Source organism: Telmatherina bonti (assembly GCF_933228915.1).
Source record: "Telmatherina bonti genome assembly, chromosome: 5".
Lineage (NCBI taxonomy): Eukaryota > Metazoa > Chordata > Actinopteri > Atheriniformes > Telmatherinidae > Telmatherina > Telmatherina bonti.
In genome coordinates, this window is record NC_136623.1 from 11,782,480 (window position 1) to 11,803,903 (window position 21,424).

At 42.0% G+C, this 21,424-nt stretch overlaps 1 protein-coding gene across 4 annotated transcripts in view; it reads right to left on the reverse strand.

Annotated features, from left to right (window-relative positions):
- sema6cb (semaphorin 6Cb) overlaps positions 1-21,424 on the reverse strand; it is a 166,432-nt gene that overhangs the window by 95,781 nt on the left and 49,227 nt on the right. For 3 of the 4 annotated variants that reach the window (XM_079240099.1, XM_079240096.1, XM_079240097.1), the window contains exon 4: positions 913-1,090. The exons of the other annotated variant lie outside the window; for it this stretch is intronic. The gene's annotated coding sequence lies outside the window, so the exon portion shown is untranslated. The remainder of the gene's footprint in view (positions 1-912; positions 1,091-21,424) is intronic. 4 annotated transcript variants of the gene reach the window in all.

Sequence of the window (21,424 nt, forward strand, 5' to 3'; positions counted from 1 at the left end):
CCACGTAGCACACAGGCTGGTAACTGCTCCACTGTTGCCCTCATTATGAAGGCAAATTTCAGCCCATCGGTGTGAGAACTTTACATCACAACAAAAGCAAACATGTTCTTCCTGCAGCCGTGAACAGACTGCAGAAATGTGTGAAGCTTGAGGATTTGAGCAAACAAGACACCATTTAAGGAGAATCTTCCCTATCAGGCCACTTCTTCTGCACATCCAGCATCGTTCGACCGACTGAGGAGGAGGAGGAGGGATCCATCCTCGGTAGCGTCTCCCTCAACTGTTTGACATTTTGCCCACACACAGAGGAAGATGTAAGCTGCGCAGGACGTGAAGTCCCTGGAGGTAAACGGGTGATATCGAGCTATAATAGTAACTGATCTAAATCTTAATTTGAACCTGATGGCAGTAGTTGGGCTGCTTGCCAGTGTAGCTACGAAGCTGTCACTCTCAATCAATAAACCGGTTTTAGGGGGATCTAGATGAGCCCCTGATGAATGGCTGCTTATTCAGTCTAATACTCAACAGAGCAGTGCAGAAACATGCAAACCAAGATGCTTTAGATGCTGTTCTTTGTTTCATTCTCATTGTAGAGCAACAGTTTTAACCCTTTATGGGCCAAGTGACTATTTTTGATCAATTCGTTTTCTTTCATATTCAGCATAGAACTATTTTTTTTGTTAATGTAACAGAATGGAGGTCTTGGTTCATACCTGGACAATTTTAGGTTAAAATTTCTAATTTCAAAGTATTTCATTGAGTGTCCTATAAAGGCTTTAAGAGATATCTGACTGGGCTCTTGCTGAGAAGTCCAGTGCTCAATGGTGTAAAAAAAGTACACAAACAAACAAAAATTAAGGATATAAAGCAGCTGTAAAAGCAAATATTAAAAAAAAAATCATATAAACTCACAGTTTGATTATGTTTAACTTCCCACCAATCTGTTCCTCCTATCTTCCCCAGGAAGTGACCTCAGCAGGGATCAAAAAGGAGGCGGGGTTTTAAAGATGGCCTGGTTGGTGGGCTGTTTGGGGTTAAAAGCCCCCTTTGAGGCTCTCCCTCTAAGAACGTTCAGTCTTCAACAAACTTCCTGCAAGAGCAAACAGAAAATAACACAAGAATGAACAACACCACAGATACAGCTGCACTGCAAACACACTCGCTAAAGGACCTCAGGCGTTTGTCTCTTTTGCTTTAAACGGGGCCAGTGACCCACAGAGGCCCCGTGGAGATGGGCTCCATGTCCTCTCAGAGTAATCTCCTCACTCACTGTGCTGTCATAACATCACAGCTAACACAAGCAGAGACGCCATAAAGAGAGCCAGATGTGCTGGGCTGAGCTGGCTTTCAGGCGCAACGTGGTGATGACAGCGCCAGGGCCAAAAAGCTCCACAGTCCAGGATAACTCCTGTTGGTGTCTCATTTTACTTTGTTTTCGCCAAAAGAAATTTTTATTCACTTCTCCGTATTCAACTTTGACAAGAATGAATAATATGATAAATACAGAGAGGTCATGAGTTCATGATTCAGTTCCCATGTCCAGACCTCAGCCCACACTCGCTATGTGTGTTCGCAAAGTATGTCAGCAACTGTACCTCAGACCCAATGTACCGTGCACTTTAACACCGTACCCAAAGCCTGCTTTGTAACTAGATACATGCAAGTTATATTATGCAGAAAGAAGTACTGCTGGGTACCTGCTGCACACAATAAAAATGCAGCTCACAAGTAAATCAACGTGGTAAGTGTAGGTGTCCAGGCGAACTCGCTGACCTGTCCTCACTTTATTTCTTATCAAGCATATCCAACACTTCCCAGCATCCCAAATGCAGAAATATTTCCTCACAAAGCTATTTAAGATCTTTCTCATTAAAGATTTTTTTACTCATCATTCTGATTTTCTCAGCTCTTTAAAACATCCAGACTCATTTATGAAGCACAGCAGGGGGTTTAACTGTTGTTGCTAGGTTATCTTCAACTCAGAGCCCCCCCCCCCCCCCCCCCCCCCCTCGAAACAACCACAGACAAACCACAATCAAAAAATTAATGACTGATGAACTTCATGTAAATCCACATCTGCAGATTCAGCTATCCCCAAACACACAAAAGTAGTCTACGATGATCAGTGATGACTAATGACGTGCTGTCTAGATTTCCCGTAACCAAGCTTACATTTGTATGTGACATACATACACCTACACCCACGGGGTGCTCGAGGGAGGGCACGGGGGGTGTCATGACCGCAGAGTAATTCCTCACATCCTCGGCCATGGATAAAGCGTGTCCACTGACTCAGTGGCGCAGTGCGGTAGATGAGCTGCCGTCTAAATCCCTCCTGAATGAGGCAGCTGACTGCAGCTGCTGTGAGCTCAACACCACTGCTCACTTCCATCATAGCACCATAAAGCCACTGAAGGCCTGTAAATACTTAACAGCCCCAGCTCTGGAAATTAAACACAGCCATGTGACGGCTTCAGCATGCTGGTTTGTGGTGACTTAACCTGTGTGGTGTTAAGATGAGGGGGTGTGGTCTGGCTGGTGTGGATGTTATGACCGCGGTGCCAAGCTACACAGTTAGTCATAGGAAGTGGCCTGGTGGGATAAAGTATGATGTTAGAATAAATAAAAAAAAATAAAAAAAAGTAACAATAAGCTAATTTACACCCAAACTGACTGGTTACTTCCACCAGTGACTCACTCTGTAGACAAGAAACATACTGATCTGGTTAAAATCATTATAATAGATGCCTCGAAATATTACAAAGTGAATATTTAGTGGTTCCTAAAGCAGAATGGGAGGCAGACTTTCACTCATCAGGTCATTCTCTAGTGGAACCAGGTCAAAATATGGATCTCACTCCCAACCACCATTTTTTTTTAAAACAAAATTTAGAGTTAGAACTGGTTTGAGTGACCCTTAACCGTGCATTTAGTAGAGGTGCTACATCCCCCTGCAGTCTAAGCAGTGTGTTGTGTGTATTCACACCAGCCCTTCTGATTCCTTGACGTTTGCTCAGAGTCCACTTTGTTTTGGGAGATCTGAAAATTTAAAATAGGATCAAAGACGTGAATTCTCAGATACAGGTGGCTGTAGATGGAAAAGCAGGTAGTCTTCCAATTGCGGAACGATTCCAGGCTTCCCGACTACAGGCCTAAGTGAGACACTGAGACACACACTGCCCACTGATGTGCCTATCAGGGTGTGTGAATAGATGACTGTGACATGTAGGGGTGGGAAAATCAAATCAAAAAGTGGAAAATTGGGATTTTTTTGCTTCACAATTTTAAAATCAATTTTTTGTTAAAAAAAAAAATCTTTTTTTTTTCCAAACAAATAAAAATAATCCAGTATAAAATTTTGTCATTTTTATTGATCTTTTTACTTGTCTTCTGGGGCGTTAAAGCAGCAGAAGAATGATCTGGCTACTGTGTTGTTTTTTTCTAATAGAAATCAAGAAATATTACGAGCAAAAAATTAAGTTTTATACATTTCTTTTGTTTTTAATCTACAAAAATCAGCAATATCAAAGAATTGTGAGAATCGCATTTTAAATCGAATCAGCACCCAAAAAAACGGAATCGAATCGAATCGGGACAAAAGTGTATCGTCACAGCCCTAGTGACATGTAGTGCTAAGTGCTACAAAAACAAGTCCATGTACCATTTACAGGAAGCAGCTTACAAAGAAAAAAGTAGGATAATAAGTAGTTCTGACCAGAATGAATGGTTCACAGTCAGTCATGGAAGAACGCTGTAGAAGTTCTGATAGAAATATGGTGAACCCAAGGCTGTTAGACCTAATGCAGCTCCATATTTACGTCATATTGTGGAAACAGAAGTTTGTTGTTCTTGATGCAGCGCCACTTCTATTGAGGATGGAAGTATTTAAAAGGTCCAGTTCGTTTGAACAGGGCAGTGTGGAAGCAAGCTTGGACCAGCTAAATGTTGCAACCTTTAATGAAACCTAGTTACCATTCGTCTCAAGTTGAGCAGCCCGTTAGGTGTGACTGGACCCGTAGATTGCTCAACTAAATGCTTTGCCCTCATTTCTCTCATTTACCTTTGTTTTGGTAACAATTACAGCATATAGACCACACCATTTCCATACCCATCATCATCTTTAATAACCACTTCTGATATTTAAGGACACAAATTTATTCTGCACTCTTGAGTTTTAGTTCTCTCATAAAACCATTAAAGTGTTACAGCAGGTCGTTTTTATTATCTTTGCTAAAACTTCTGTCTTTTGGTGAAGACAAACTAAAACCAAATGCTGATAGTTTTGTTCTAACATCTAAAGCTGTTACAGCTCACATAGATGCTACAGAAACATCATGAATGCACAAAATCGCCTCAAACTCCAAACACATTCAAAACAAACAGACTTTTCACACAATGTGAACATTTCTTTTCTAGTGGAGCTGATTCTGATTACCGTCTATTCCTGATCTCCGCACAAAGACTCCTTGTCCTCAAAAACAACATGCAGACTAGATAATCAGCATGATTAACAGCTGCTGGCACAGAGGTAGATAAATTAGGGTCAGCAGATTCAGCTAAAGAGGACACAGCTTGAAGATAGCCCTGTTGGATGTTTTGCTGTTCCTCACCCCAGCCTAAACAGACCGGGGTCCAATACTGATTATACCAAATGAGATCAGCTGCTGGCGCTATTAGAAGAGCTCATATAACGCATTGGGAATGAACCAATCCTGGCGATAATGTCGCCAGGATTGGTTCATTGCCACACTGCAATCATTGCGCCCTTGTGTTTGTGGCATCGTATAATTTCTAATCTCATTTTCTAGAAATAGTCCCACAGAGGGGCCTGCTTATTCTGCCATAATGGTTTTGAAGTAAGCCCCATTTACCTAATGAGGTTTTCAGAAGCCCTACATTCCCATTAACATCACTCAAACAATCCCTCTTCTTCCTTCAACATGCTTCCTAAAGCTCCCTGCAGACTCCGTGCACCACTGGGCAAATATCTCACTTCCTCCGGATTTTTCTTTCCAACTGTTTCATTTCTCCTGAGCGACGTTGGAAGAATCCAACCCGCACCAAAATTACTCCAAATCCCACTAAACAGATTCATAGCAAGACACTCACACACACACCTCATTCCCATCTCCACTCACACAACTCTGGATATTTCCCAGTAGTCCTTGCAGTGCTTACTGGGTTATGGTGGTGATCAATGGCCCCTGACCGTGGGCATCAGGGGGGGTCCTGGGCTTCAGGAGCGGAGGTATTAATAATGTAAAGTCTGACCTGTCATAGCCTCCATTAGCACAGAGGAGGCAGGAGGCCCAATGGCTGATTGATTACTAATTAGATTAATTGCAGTCTTTTAGAGAAGGAGGAGAATGTAATAGACTGGAACACTGAAGTGTGTGAGGGTAGAGGAGCCTCGCCGGCTGAGAAATATCCATCAAAACGGCTAAAAGTGGATCTTCAGATCAGGAAAGCATCTTTCTCCTCTGGAAGACACACAACTCAACATAGCCCATGTTTGTGTAATAAACAAGAATCCAGGCCAAGTCCAACCAACTACCTATTTGCTTAAAATATGTCCGACAGATTGTTCAATCCTCTGCCGGCCTGTTTCAATAACGCCTTTTCCACAAGGAAACAGCTCAGCTAACTGACCACAGCGCTAACTGAAGACGACACTGGAGTTATTTGTTGGCACTTTCATTTGAGACAATGTCCTTCCTCCCACTCCCACATTTGTCTATTATTAGCCATCGCTATCTAGAGAACAAAGTGTGTAGAGACGTGTGTGTGTGTTCCATTTAATCTCCCTATAGTCCTTTACAGAAAACTAATAAAGCCTTCATGAAAGCTGGGGGACAAAGATTTGGTCTTAATGGTAAAGAAAGGAGTTGAGCAACTTGTTGTGGGTTGGAGTAACCACATTATATAAATGACATCGATGCTTTTCAAACAGTAACTTTCTTCATTGAACTGGAGCAGAGTAAAGCCGCTCCACGTCAGCAGCTATTAGCAACAGAAAAATGGCATCGTGGTCAGCTCGACACAACCGGAGAGCATCTACATAGGACCTACAAAACAAAGATGTTCTTCTGCGCTGAGGGTATCTCTGCACGTCACTTTACTCTGCAGATGATTGCACATTCCCAGGGAGGAACTTAAGCCCCGTTTTAGCTTGTTTTGTTGGGATTAATGGTTGGTTGTATCTTGGAGAATGATGGGTAATAATGACCTACATTATCAGTATTAGGAAGCTGAACTTCAACCAGTTCAGTGTCCTAGACGTGTTTCCAAAGACTACACAGAGAAACCTTGGGGATTTTAGAAAGACTGACATCTCATTTAGCTTTATGTACTTGTTAGAGTCAGGCTTCAGCACCCTCAGGCCCCCATTGACCCTGCCTCTCCATTCAGCATTGCAACCATATCCCTTTTCTTTTGGAGTTCAAGAAACATCCAGCCCTTCAACCAGGGCATTGGAACCAATCTGAATAGTTAAACTACCATAACTCCTTAATCCTAAACAGAAAAGGGGAACATAATTAATGCAAAATCAAGGGGTGGGACCAAATGGCAGGGCCAAGGACCAAGCCTAAGACAAAAGCCTGAAACAGGATATCTCCTCCCAGGCCAGAGTTACGCAACTTCTATGTGGTCATGTGTTCTTTATGGATGGAAAATTATGATTGTTAGTTTTGTTTTAAAAAAGCATGCCTTTAATATTCTTTGTATGTCAGGGGAAAAGGGGGGTGAGGGGGATGGGGGGCAGCACAGATAAATTCTTGGATAGGAATTAGTGTCCCATATTTTGTACTAATTAAAAAGAAAACATTTGCCACTTAAGTTGCTGAATGAAATCAAGATATATCTAAACAGGATAACTTTAAGATAATTTATGCTACATTTAAAGAGCCAATTGTTAAGTATAAATATTCTTAAAGCAATTTCCTTCACTGGTTGAAATAGTTGGTAAACAACTCTTCATCGAGGCTAATATTAGACCCTAAAGTCTGTAATTTAAGTTATAACTTAAGTTATGTCCTAATTTACAACAAATGGCAAAGCAGACATTTAAGTCGAAGTTTTGGAGAACGAGACTAATTGGCACATTTGTGTGGCTGCACTTATTGCACAGCCTCCCTCATCATAAATAGCCCAACACTTTGATGGGATAATGTATTCCTAAAAAAGCAGCAGCTTCATTTGTCTCAGACAGCCCTCCACCAGGAGACGACGAGTCGCACTCTGCTGTTCTTCCAAACCCTCGGGGAGAGGAGTCCCAGCATGCACTAACTGCTATAAATGTGCCATTTTTTACTTGAGGGGGAAAAAACCCCCAAAAACAATTGTTCAAGAGCCTGAAGACATGTTAGTCCTTTAAAATTCAAGGAAATCTTATTGAGCTACCATCTGTCAGCCATCTCCATCAGGACATCAGCTACTGGACAAATGTTGCACTTCACCAACAAAGAGAGCTTTTGTGGTCCTCTTTATTTCATGTCATGAATTGTAAAGACGTTCATTTTATCAGCATGTTTGACAGTATGAGGGTCTTCGCGCTTTCTTGTCACAAATGAGTTCTTGAGCAGTTGTCAGCATGAAGTGGAATGTTAGACCTATTAATTATGCCACTCCTCCACCCTGCTGGGAGGCAGCTCCGAGACAGTCCTTCAGTCTTTTACTGACAAGTTTGTCTCATGATCCTCTCCACTCTTGTAGCAGTAAATGTGTAAAGACGGAGCTTTGTTGGGCTGCCATCTCTGGAATCTGTTGGCACATCACCCCAAAGGACAGTGTAGCCAACACATTCATCCTCCATTCAAAAACTGTCAAGCGTTGCTGTTGACCTTTAGACGCCTTCTAAAACTCACAATACTGATACTGTAGAAGACAGCATTATACAATATGTACTAGGGGTGGGAAAATCAAATCAAAAAATCAGAAATTGGCTTTTTTTTTCTTCACAATTTTAAAATTAACTTTTTGGTAAAAAAGCGATTTTTTTTTTTTCAAATAAATAAAATTAATCCACTATAAAATTGTTGTCATTTTCATTGGATTTATTGATCTTTTTACTTGTCTTTTTGGGTATTAAAGCAGCAGAATGATGATCTGGCTACTGTGTTGTTTTTTCCTAACTGAAATCAAGAAAAATTACTAGCAAAGAGAAGTTTTATAAAAGAAAAAAAAAATGTTTTTAATTTTTTTCATCAATATTGAAGAATTTTGAGAATCGCAATGTAAATCGAATCGGCACCCAAAGAATCAGAATCGAATGGAATTGGGACAAAAGCGTATCGTCACAGCCCTAGCATGTACTTATTTAGAAGAATACGCCAAAAAGTGGCTGAATTTTATTCTTACTGGTTGAAAAAAACCCCCCACAAAGTTAAAAAGTGTAAATCAACTTCTCAGCAGTTTTTAGCCTGCGGGTTTCGAACCTTTAACCTCAAACTATAGTACATCTATGCTGTGATGTCTGTTGAGTGAATTAGTCTTTTTTTTTTTTTTCCTTCTGCCTCCTTCGTTCTGTACCTGCTCTCCTGTTCTCCTTCCTTCAGCCCAAGGCTACCTCCCGTCTCCTCCCCCCTGCCTCTGTGGCTCTCTGCGGTGACAACATGCTGTGCTAATTGAAAGCGACCCTGACTCGTCCTTTCTGCAAACCACTCTGGCTGATGCCCCGTTGTTTCTCTCTCCGCCGGTGGTTGACAACTGGCCTTTCAGCTGCGATCCTCTGCTGGGTGAACTCGGGCCTCTCTGCGGCGGCCTCTCACCCCTCTCCCTCTGCAAACACAGGGCCAGGTCCACAGCCATGCGAAGCAGGAAGAAACTGCAGACTTGTGCCTTTTCTCACTGCAGTGTAGTCTGAACAGGAGTTGCATATTGTGTTGGCGGGTACTGCCCCAGAATCAGTAGCAAAAGTCCTCAAAACTACAACATGCATGCATCACTGATGCACCATAATGTTTAAATGTGCAAAATTCAAGGGTGCCAGCTATCATAACAATCTTGCCTTGCACATCATCTGCCTTATAAACAAACAAACAAGTGAGCAATTATCAGCTGCATAGACAACATGATGAAGTTATCCTTAAATTTAATGACATTATCATGAAGCAGTGATATCCCACAGAAACATAAAGCTCGTGCTGCAGTGTTTAAACAAAGGGGGGGGGGGGGGGGGGGGCTGTAATGTAAGCAGCATGCTCATAAATCACCTGAGGAGACTGTATGCCACCTGCACTGACACTCCTAATCTGCCAACTTGTGTCTTTATTAAAGAGCATATTACACTGAAACATAACCCCCCCCCCCCCCCCCCCCCCCCCCCACAACCCCCCCAACACATATTCACAAAGACACAATGATATAAATGTTGTGCTTATTAGTCACATAAATAATTCTTTATAAATTAATTATTAATATTGTTAATATTTACTTTGGTGTGACAAAGATTGGCACACCCAAGTGTTCTAATCCTTGGGTGTGTGTCAGGGAAAATCTCGTCACACTTTTTTTCCACAATAACACCCCCCCCCCCCCCCCTCCCCGCACTGAGAGTGACACATCAGTCTGAATGCATGGATGTCTATTCACATCTAATATACTGTACATCTGCCCATCTCTTGGATTCTTCTTGGTCAGGTTGTGTACTTGGTGGAGTGTATTGCCCCCCCCCACATCCTTCCATTAACTTTGACAGCTAAATTGGAAAATGTCAACAGTAAATGTCATGTAGGCTGAATAAAAATAGTAATAAACTGTGATGAGGCATCAGGAAGCCATACATGACAACAGAATGGAAAAAAAAAATCTTAATCTTCCCGTAGTTTTGCAAAACCTCACCAAACGCTTCCATCCTACTTACAACATGGTTTATTTAAATATTAAATTGATCCTTTGTTTGGTTTTAGTGAAACTAGAATCTAACAGTTTCTTACTGTTACAGACACAAAATAATGAGGAACATTTACTTATTGTGCTTTTATTCCTTCTTTTCTGCATCAACATTAACTTCAAAGCTGTGAAACCAAAAGAAAATACGCAGCTAAGCTGAACTCTCATCCAGGAACATTTACAAATTTTCTTTATAACATTTCTTCGATTAGCTGTTTCCATAATCGCCGTCTTTTTCGGTGCTCATGCTCATGTAAACCAAAAGAACGCTGCTCATCAACTTCTGCAAGGCTTTTTTTTTTTTTATTTTTTTTTTTGCACAAGCATATGATAAACGCATGTGATGAATGAGACTCCTTGAAGGAATCCAAGAATCTCTGCTTGCTCCCAAAGTTATGCACTTATTTGTGTCAGCTAAATGCGCCTGAGGTTTTGCAGGCTTCTCCCTGAAATCATGCAAATTATAAACAGGGAAAAAAAACAACAGAAAAAACTCCTTTCTCCCACTTGGTGGCTGCAAACAGCAGCCGTACCCATCAGTAAACACCTGCAGCAGAAAACATCTCGCTGCTTACAGACTGAAAGTAAACAGATCGCTAACTCGCAGAATAAAAGTTGCAAGATGCCAGAAATAAAAGACTAAAAATGGGAACCGAACAAAGGTGGGAACCAGGCTTGCCCGCTGGAGATTTTCCTGTGGTTGTAATCTCACACAGCCTCTGAGGACTTTCCCGTGAAGCTGAAGAAGTGAAATGAGCCAGAAAAATGTCTGAAATGAGATGTTTTTCTTTGTGCTCTTTACCAGGAGACACCAAACTAACATGACACTCACAGCAAAAGATTTCCCAGCATACCGTTCGCTGAGACTCTGCTCAGTCAGTATCGCAATGAAAAACAACGTTAAAAGTTTCAAAAAAGAAGTTCAAACTTCCCCAACTTAACATCTGTTGACAGGCAAATAAGCAGGTGCAGTAACCTGTAATTTACAATAATCAAACACTTCACACGGGTTGTTGTAAACAAAAAGAAAATGTACTGGAAGTTGTTATTGTGCATCTGCTTAAAAACCTCCTCTGTGCGTCACTGGCTGATCAATGCTGCAGATAATGCTCATCCTTCAGTTCAGCAGATATGATAACTGATCCAGACAAAACTCAGACATGAGCAGTAGCACGAAGGGTAAAACGACACATCGGTCCTCTATCCGTCCACGAATCCTTCCAGAGAACCGGTGAGCAGAGAATGAGCAGAAGGCAGAAACAGCAGAGACCCCACTGCGTGTGCTTTGCTTGCTAACGACGCAGGTCAAACGCGGCCGTACAACAGTTGAGGCTGAGCTGCTGTTCGTTATCTTTTCTGAAGGGGGGGAACACGCTACACACACACGTGCGATGAAGAGAGCCAGGCACACAGGTAATCCAGGATTACAGCGCCGACGTGTCATTTCATGGATGTGTTATTCGTGCTCAGTCGTCTTTTGTATGGAACGCGGGGCGCAACCCCATCTATCTGCACCAAACTCTCCTGTGGCACCCATCAATGATGCACCGTGGACCAGCATAGACGAAGAGATAATGAGCTCTCGTTGCCTTGTCAACGATATCCCTTTTTTCCCCTAGCAGCCACACTCTTAAGCTCCCATTTGCCCGTTTCCAGGTGTACAGAGCCCTTCGGTAAACAAGGTATCTAGGCAGGGCGTGAAATTTCCTATTGTCTTAAAATCCCTCAAACAGGCCACCACATGTGGACAATCCACCCAGTAATCTGTCGTTTGCTCCTGCGTGAGAATTTAAGTCTGCCTACAGAACAGCAAGAACAGGTTTTAAAGTCAGTGAAGGTGAAAATTAGTATCCAATCTGGATGTAGGAGGCAGAAGATAACCAGGGATGTGACTAGTTAGCAGAGTAGATGCTTAAATATTGACACCCTTGCTAGCCAGCTCTAGTAGTAAAGAGAAAATCTGTTAACATTTATGTTAACATTTATTAATGTGTAGCTAACTGATGGGCCTGAAACAGAACCTACATCACTTGTCAAGACTGCAGCCAGCCAAACACACACTGAAGCCAGCACGCCGTAAACCAGCAAGGTGGAAAAGTGAGACAACCACTTTGGCAGCGTTTCCACAAACACTCTCAGGTCAGGCAACTAAAACATGCCGTCACTGCTAGCTTTCCCAAGACGATATGGAAATTACAAGCAGATGCTGCGATGCCTTGATGTCAATCAAACTCTTCTCAACTTTTACCATTTGAGTGTTTTTTTTGTTTTTTTTAATTAGACAAATTAAATGGGATATATTTCTTTTCTTATTTGAATGAGACATGAGTTTACCACCAGACAGATCTGTCCAGAATGAAGCCCCTAAAGGCCCTCAGTGATGAGAGATGACACTTAAACACAGTTTCATTTGAATGTAACACAAGTAGGTATGCACTGATAACCAACCCAAGTTTTGGTCTTACTTTGTGTGCACTCATTGTTGCTATCTGAAGTGCATACTACTAAACCTAAAATCAATGTAACGTAACCAACGCTGTCAAAATAAAAGTGTTAATGTAAAAAAATAATCAGTGGAATTGATGTTTAATCATTTTAATCCATAAACAACGTTATACTGTCATAGTTGACTTATCATATTGATGCCTCGTCACAGCTGTGATCATGAGCCACCAAAACCACTTTATCCTCCTTATTATGAAGATTCTGATGGTCGTCGAGCGTTAAATGTCCAGCTCCGCCCATCGTAAGGCCACAATGCGCCCCTGCTTCAGCACGCCTGGCTCAAACTCATGAGTCATTGTGTAGAACTTCATTTGCTGTTGGATCTATTCAATTTGACTCAGGTGGGTTGGGGCTGGGAAACAGGATGTAAAGACTGAGTCAATTAATGACATCTTTACATCCTGCCACTGTAATGAGATAAAGTGGTACTCATATTGGTACTTGGTATCGACTGGAACTCAAACCTAAGTACTTGTATTTGGGTTGGAAAAAGTGTGGTTTCAGTTAATCCTGAAAAACTAATCAGTGTACTGCTTCATGTGCTTCATGTATGTGGAAAATATCCATACTTCCATTTTTTATCTCGCCAACTGCACTTCAGGGATTTTGCAGGGAAGGCGGAGCCTATCAGGGACTTTGGAAGGAAGTGAATGTGGACAAAACAACAGTGGACGAGGCTCCTGAAAACACACGTTGCTAAAATGCATTTTAATTTGCAGAGATATCAGATTGTTGCCTGTGTGTGTGTGTGTGTGTGTGTGTGTGTGTGTGTGTGTGTCTTTTGGAAGAATTTTCAAACAAATTGAGTTTCTAATCAAACCTGGAAGGAATTACCTGCAAAATCTAATTAATTTTGCAGCAAATCTGCAACAGTTTTGGTCAAATTACAAAATATGTTGCTGCACTAAGCTTGAGAGAAAATCTTTGTTGACCTTTTTAAATCTAATAGTTTTCATTTGAAAAACAAACGAGTTTCTGTGTAACTGCTACATAATTAGCCTTTGTGCTTGTTTACTCATGAGCATGAACAATCATTTGTCATTTTTCTCCCATTACCAGTCAACTGTTATTATTGTCCATTTACATTATTTCTCTTTTTATTCCTTCTCTAAAGCATCTAAATTTCCGAGTTAAAGACCATCGTTTGTCGTCCTACATCAACAGTGTTACTCGGTCTCAGTAACTCCTTGTTCTCGTTTTGCCATCATCTATAAAACGAGTTGAGAGACCGACTTCGAGCCACATTGAAAGTTCAGTCGTTTAAAGGCCCATAAAGCGCTGCAGGTGAAATCGCTCCAACAGAAAACTGAAACACAGAAATACTTACTCAGTGTGCTTGAAATCACAGGTTAAAGTTTAACATACGCGTTTAGTCCAGCCATATATCCACAGCAAGTACTTTTCTATTTTCAGTCTGCGTACTGTGTTGCACTTCATGTCTGCAAACAGCGAGGAATCGTCGGGCCACATTCCTTACTGATCTACAAGTGCGTCGCGGCATTTCCTGTAGAGTGGCATTCTCTCTCTACATTTAATGGCATACTTGAACACTGACAGGCATGATGCAACTATTTTAAACTAGAACATGTAACTTTCACATTTGAAGTAGTCAAAATTAGAATTAAAATGATGCTCATTTCCTTTATGTAAGGAAGCAATATTCACTTGATCTGCCCATCAACCATCCACACGCCCTTCTGCTTTATATTTAGTATTCAAGGAGCAACATAGTGGCAGTTTATTCTTTAAAGCTGGGGTAGGTAATGTCGGGGAGTTAGCAAGATTTGAAAGTAGTACCCTGTCTTGGCTCCTGTCCCTCTGGTTTTGCTGCTTTCCTGATCCAAGACTTTTTTCCTACCTCTGCCAAGGAGGTTTTGTTTTTACCGGTGTTTATCTGTTTGTTTCTTTGTTTGTGTTTAAAATAACTCAAAAACTTATGGATGGATTTTAATCAAATTTTCAGTAGTTGTTGGAAATGTGAAAAGGAAGAACTGATTTAATTTTGGTGGTGATGCGGATCACTTTTTAAAGGCCTTGGCGTAGGTTTGTGTTCACCAAGTGCTTTTTTTTTTTTTATTCGCAGCTTTTTTCCACCAACGATTTTTTTTTTCTTTCTCGGCTGTTTAGCGGGACGAGGCAAATAAACCAAGCCGGGTCGGGGAAATCCTTCCTGCATTTTCACAGCCATATTTGCCTTCAGAGGTTCTTCTTCACTTCACGCTGTGGGAGGGGGAGGAGGGGAGCCGGGAGAAGAAGCTTACGAAATATAAGAAATGAACAACTTCAATTTGGCCTGAATGTTTTGACTTGTCAAGAGTTTTTAGAGATTTAGAGAGTCTAACTATATTTCTTATTGTTCATGATTACAAAATGTAGAGACTACTATCAGGACGAGGAACCAGAGTTTAAAAAAAATGTCTGAGCAAGATTACCTACGCCAGCTTCAATCATGAGCAAAACCATCTTTAAAAATGTAAACTGCAAAACATTACTCTACTCATTATGTATCAATCTGCATCTAGCAAAATCAGACATCTCATGTCAGCATTCATTTAGTTGCTCCAAAATACTGAAAGAGTTCCGCATTTGTACAAGATTATGTTTCTTCTTCCCATCTGCCCTCCCAGCCATCTGACACCTATTTCTATTTCAACATAGAAAATGAAATATTTCCTTTACAAACACCTCTTCTAAAACAAAACATATAGAAAACACAGTTTGGGCTGAACTCCAGGACAGATTTTCTTCTCTGTGGACCACAGTCAAAGGCAGGAAAGCTAACCTCTCATTTGCTTTTCCAAAAGAAGGACATAAAAAGCTGTTCTACATAATCCGTGGAGTGAAGATCTGATTCAATATGGAAATGATTCCAAATGGGACGTCTTCCAGCCAGAGGAGGAGGTGCTGTTCAAACAAAGCAGTAAAGGAGGAGAAAATGTTCAATACAAGGCTGGAACAACTTCGGCCTCGTTGTAATTCAGGACATGTGCACGATTCTATTTTCCGAAACTTAACTTTGTTCAGTTCAACGCTGAATCTTGACAGTGTTGACTAACTGCAAATATCCAGCAGTAACACTTGATCTCAGTCAAAGCCCCGATTTTTAACTCTGAAACTGTCTTTTGCCAACTGCATGAGTCATGAAAAGTTTAACAGAAAGACAGTCGAACCCTTCATGTGTTACTGGAGGGTTTCTTCATTAATGACTGGGGCTCCTCCCTGTGTCAACATGCAGGCTATTGGCTATGAAGGCCAGGGAGGACACGAGGTGGTGCTCAAACCCACTGCCGTGCCGTAGCCTGGCATGGGCCCCGTGCTTTGGAAGAGAGGCTCATGGAAACCAGTGGGTCTTGGCCGGATTTCACTCCCGATCGGGCTGCTAATGGCTTTCCAAGTTTGGGGCTGCCATTTGTCAGCTTGACTGATTTCTGCACCATAAGGATCAATCTCTTTCCACCATCCATCTCTTCACCATCAGAGGAAAAGCACAGCGCTATGGACCAGAGCAGCGGGAAAGTGCTCCCAGAATCAAGCTCTTGACATGAAAAAAAAAACAACACTGGCAGGTTTGGCAGGTGTATTGCAAAGATGAGGAAGGACATTTACAGAAGAAAAAAATAAAACAAGAAAAAAAAAAAATAAGCAAAACTTGGCTTTCTCATTTTGTATATAATGGAAGAGCATCAGACAGCCTGAAAACACAAAAAAGCCCGACTGTGCTGGTAAAATAGGCTGCTCCTGCTCCTGGAACAATTTCAGTAGTGATGAAGAAAAAAAACAGAACAAAATAAAACAGGAATATCTGCCATCTTTCAGTTCATTAACTGACTTTTATCAAAAGTCTGGAAACAGGATCTAAGCAGGAAAACAGAAACAGTAATTCTGCCTGTGTGAGCGTGAAAGGATCCAGTGAATGAGGTGTTGAGAGTGAATATCAAGCTGCAAAGACACCGAGAAGGAAAAGGAACCGAAAAGAGGGAGCAACAGTGTGAAGGGAACAGCTGAAAGAGGTTGCAGGGCCCCAGGTGAGCCCGGCGGTGGGTCATTTCACAGGCCTGTAGGCTGACTAACGTTGACAGGTCAGCTGGAAGACTCGCTGCCAAGAGAAACCCTCGACTCAAAGACTGGGGCACAAGGCCGCACCTCTACACACATAAAAACACACACACACACATACTTCCCTGCCTTCGCCAGAAAATAATTTCCTTTTTCAATCTGCCACGCAATAACCTAGTCGCTGATTACTGACCTTTACCACGGAGCTTTTCACGAGCCAATCCCTTCTTTTGGCTCAGGGCAGAGAAATATAGATCCTTCTGCTTGACTAAGAGCCGTAAAATCCAGCACCATACAACTGGCCTTCATATCCACTCGCACAGCTCAGGACACATCAGGATGTGTTGCGAACGCCTGGGGGAGGGAATGCCAGGATGATTGGCTCATCAAAGAAGGCAACTTGATGTTATAGCCATCATTAGTGCAGAAACAAATCAATTAAAGGGAATCGCAACACTAAAGGAATGAGAGGCAGTCTGTTCTCATACCTCGTCTCAAAGTCTCACACACTCTGACTTGGCACCATTGTCCCATTCCACAATGAAAACATGAGTTTACTTTATTGATCTATTTGCATTTACATGTAATTTCTCTGTTTTCTGGTCTCTTTTCTTGCAGCGTTTGCAGGGTTGACACTCTTCTAGCTGCTAGATTTTAAAACAGCTTTATTCATCCAAACTCTCCAAATCAATTCCTTTTTCTGGGAACAGAACAACAAGTCCACTTTTCATCTATAATCATCTCCAGTGCTTTTACCTCAGGGAATTTTGAATAGAAAAAAAAAAAGCAATACTGTGATCTCACGAGCTAAAATGAAAGGTCAAGTGCAAATGAATTAAAAATTCATCTCTCAGTGACGCCGAGCATTTCACCAGTCAATGCCTTCATTCTTTGGAGACTTCTTCTGTTTGTTTCAAGGAGATTTTGGATGTTCTTCTTCTTCCTCATGCGTGAAGAATGAAGGCGGTCGCGGTGCATCCGTAGAGGCGGCAACCTCCCGCCGCAGAATTAATGCCTGCAACAGCGCAAGTCTTTTTGGCTGATGAGCAGCGGGTGGGTGGGTGGGGGGGGTTTGGCAGGCTGTGGCTTATCTGCCAAAACAGCCAGGGTTGCACCACACCTCCTGCTTTAAGAGCTGCTACGACGCAACGACCACACACGGAGAGAACAAGAGGGTGGCGACATGAAGGCAGAGAAGAGCGAACAGGAGGGAGGTGATACGGTATATTCTGGAAGGAGATCCGCAGTTCATATTTACACAGGAAAGTCAGTCGACCCTGTGAACTATGAGGAAGTATTTTCTTTTACCGTAATGACCATGTGCATCACTGCTGGGTCTGAGTATCAGTTTGACAGTTGAGAAAACCGGAATCCAAGGAATGTAAAGCAAAACTAATGAGATGATAATTGGAAAAAAAAAAATCCATTCTTTTGCCTTCTTTTCCTATAACCTGGAAATAATATCAGGCTTTTCCACCTGCCCAGTAACCCACTTTGCTGTGCTAATCCCGCTGCATGTGGCCGAGTCTGCTGTGACACGCTGTCACTCCGCCGGAGCAGTCGCACCTTTGCCAGAAATGATCTCTGGGGCTTCTGAAATGTTAAGCGAGCAGCTTCAGCCTCGCTGCCAGAGGCCGCGGCTGGGCTTTTGTTAGGATGTGTAAATATAAGACTCCAGGTGTCACTTTAACAGAGACCTTGATACCGACGCCGAAGCAAAACAAGAAAATTGTAGGGAAGACAAGGTAGCATTACACTTGTAAGAAGACAGCTGATTACACAGTGGGATCAATTTGAATGAAGTCCAAAACGAGCATTTCAAGCCCCAAAACGTTTCATTAACGTACTCAAGTCACACTTCCTAAAGCAAAGGGAGGAAAAATATTATCCAGGCAGGAAAAAAAAAAGTCTGTGTGCTGCATATAAACAGTGTGTTCTTCTTTCTGCAGTGTAACAACATTACAGCGGTCCCCAGCTGATTGATGAAAGTGCCATGTCTGCAAGCACCTCTTTTACATAGCGAAGAGCTTTCTCTGCAGCCCACAATTCATCATCCGACAGTGGGATGGCTGCATCCATCTTAATGCATTACAGACCCAAACAGGTCCCGGGTCACACACTGCTGCCATGAAATCCTCCCACTCTAAAAGCAAGAGAGGAGACGAGACGGCCAAGGACTTTTGGGAGGGTCCACCGAAGACAGAACTACAACAACACTGTTAGTTCGGTGTTTGTATCATCCTCCAACCGTTACCTGCATGAAGACAGGCGTTTAGTTAAGGCTGTCCTGAGAGACTGGGATGTTTTACCAGCCTTAATGGGATAAAAATCCAGCCTGAATCATGAATAACCACAGTGACAAACAGCTTCTGGCAGAGTTCTTTGCATTTCTAAGACAACGCTGGTGCGAAGGGGATCTCCATCAGTTTTACACTTAAAGGTGTGAAATTGTGTGTGGAGCCCTGTGTGTCCTGGGGGAACTTTGTCAAGTTTGATGACCCCCGATGCCGTCGGTGCTGTTTTAGTCTTTAAAATTGAATCTCCTGGAAATCCCCAACATTATGTTAGTGCAAAGCAGCGCAAAGAATCACATAGTTTTCATGTTTCGGCTGATAAATGAGTCTTTATGGCGTGATATTACAGAGCAGACATGGCTGCTGGTGGGGATGCAGCTGATCATACTAGTTTTGCTGCAGACTTCTGTCTACTGAGAGTCATGCTGTCAAGTGTCAACTGCTGCTTACAGTCATTTCAGCGCATTGCAAGGCAAGCAGTCACAAAGAGCTTGAAATATGGACATGTCCTAAGAAGTTTACATTTACTCACCATGACTAAAAATCACCCCAGTTTAAACCAATTCATGCTTACTTGTTTCAGTTATTGAGCTGGAGAGCAGATTACATCCTGCCCTACGATAAACAAAACGTAGTGAATTTACTGAGGAGACATGCTTTCCCAGTGAGGTGCTTCCAGGTGCAACTATGTAATGCTTCCCTGGGTTTACCAGCTGAATGACACGCTCAGCGCATGGAAGAAGGAGCAAGTTAAAGCCTTAAAGAACACAGAAGAAACAGAGTAATAAAGTCCTAACTGCATGTATACGAAAGGATGAAGGTAGCGTTACTAAACTTAGTGCTGGGCGATATGACAATATATCGTTTGGACAATAGAAAATGTCCATCGTTTCATATGAGGCTCTATTGTTTACGCCACGATAAGGTGTTTTACGATTCTACATCCTATTCTACAGTCATTTAGCAGACACTTTTATCCAAAGTGACTTACATACACACTCATAGCCCGATAGGCACATCGGGGGGGGGGGGCAACTAGGGGTTGGCTCTCAACTTTCCAGTTGCGAGCCAACTACTCTTCCTCCTGAGCTAAAGCCTCAGTATATATACTAAGAAGGCTGTAGCTTTACTGCAGTATTTTACGTCTTTTACAACATGCATGCTACAATGTTTAAACAAACCTTTCAAAAAGACGGTTGCAGATGTGTTTCAGAGCAGGATAATTCACTCAAAGATGACCAGCCAAACTGATGAGCTTGTTCATTAAAGAGGGAAATTTCTGTCGCATGGATGTGGTTTGGATATAAAAAGACTGACGTGGAACCGACAACAGACTAGCTCACAGTCCCAACAACGGACTCTGACGCAACGACTGATAACTCATTTTAGCACCTGCCTAACTACCGCGATAAAGAATAGAAGAATAGAACAGAATAAATAATAGAGTCGACAAGCAAAAGTGGCAAAGGCAGCGCCAAATGGAGGTGAAAGCTCATAATAAACTCCAGACACAAACGCTGCAACAGGCGTTTCCCCGTGAAACGTCATACGGCCATAGTTCCCACAGATGGAAGGAGATCACTGCTGCTGTTGCCAAGCACATCCGACACATTCCTGATGACTGACACATAATTACACAATTTTATATCATTATGCATATACTTATGGGGATATAGAATGAGCTATATCGTGATATGAGATATTGGTCATATCGCTCAGCCCTAACTAAACCCTTGGAAAATGTGATTTTACTTTAATACAGACGTTCAACGCAAGACCTTTCCTGCTGCACAACCAACTTTTTTGGAACATTTATTAAAACAACAAAGCCTTTACATAGTTACACTCAAAGTACATAACTTATTCCTCGTCATATGCAAAAATATGTATGCAACAGGACAGAAATAGCATTGACATATGTAGGTCTATGTCAAAATCTCATTAAGACAAGACAAAGAAACAGAATATTTATCTCTTATCCAAATGTGACCAGCTTTTCATGTACCAGTCTTTCTTCAGTCGTAGAACTGCGGTTATTTCCTCCGTAGAGTTCACGGATTTCAGACTCTGAGTCCATTGTTCCAGCGTAGGTGGGTGTGGTTTCAGCCAATTCATCGTCTTGTCTTGTGGGGAATTAGCACTTAAACCTTTCACATATACATTTGGTACAACCAACTTTTAGGGCACTTTAACATCCGGCTTTTGATTCGGATCACAGTCTGCTTGCTAAGAAAGTCTGCTTCGTTTGGGGTGTGGTGAAAGCACACAAAGTGCGTTGTGGCTTCAGCGCATTGCACCGTGGGTAAACACAGCTAAAACATACCTCACATGCATGTGGGATGAAAGGCGGCTCTGGACGGGAGAAAAAGCTCATGGTCAGACATGATAAAAGTTCTGATGGAAATCTGAGCAACCCAGGTGGAGGGTGAAACACTTTTTTTTAAAATGTCTGATTCTTTTGAGAAGTGCAGCATGAACACAGTCTCAGTCCAGACTAGCGTTGCATCATCCACATGAACCGGGTCCCCAACCGGACCAAGTCTAGTGGACGATCATGATGTAAATGCATCGTTGATAAAAATTAAACCTGTAGAAATAAATTTAAAAAAGAAAACGAGTGGATAAGGAACTCAGTCTATACTGAGTTCACTTTAAGAGATCTGTAAAATGTGTTCTTC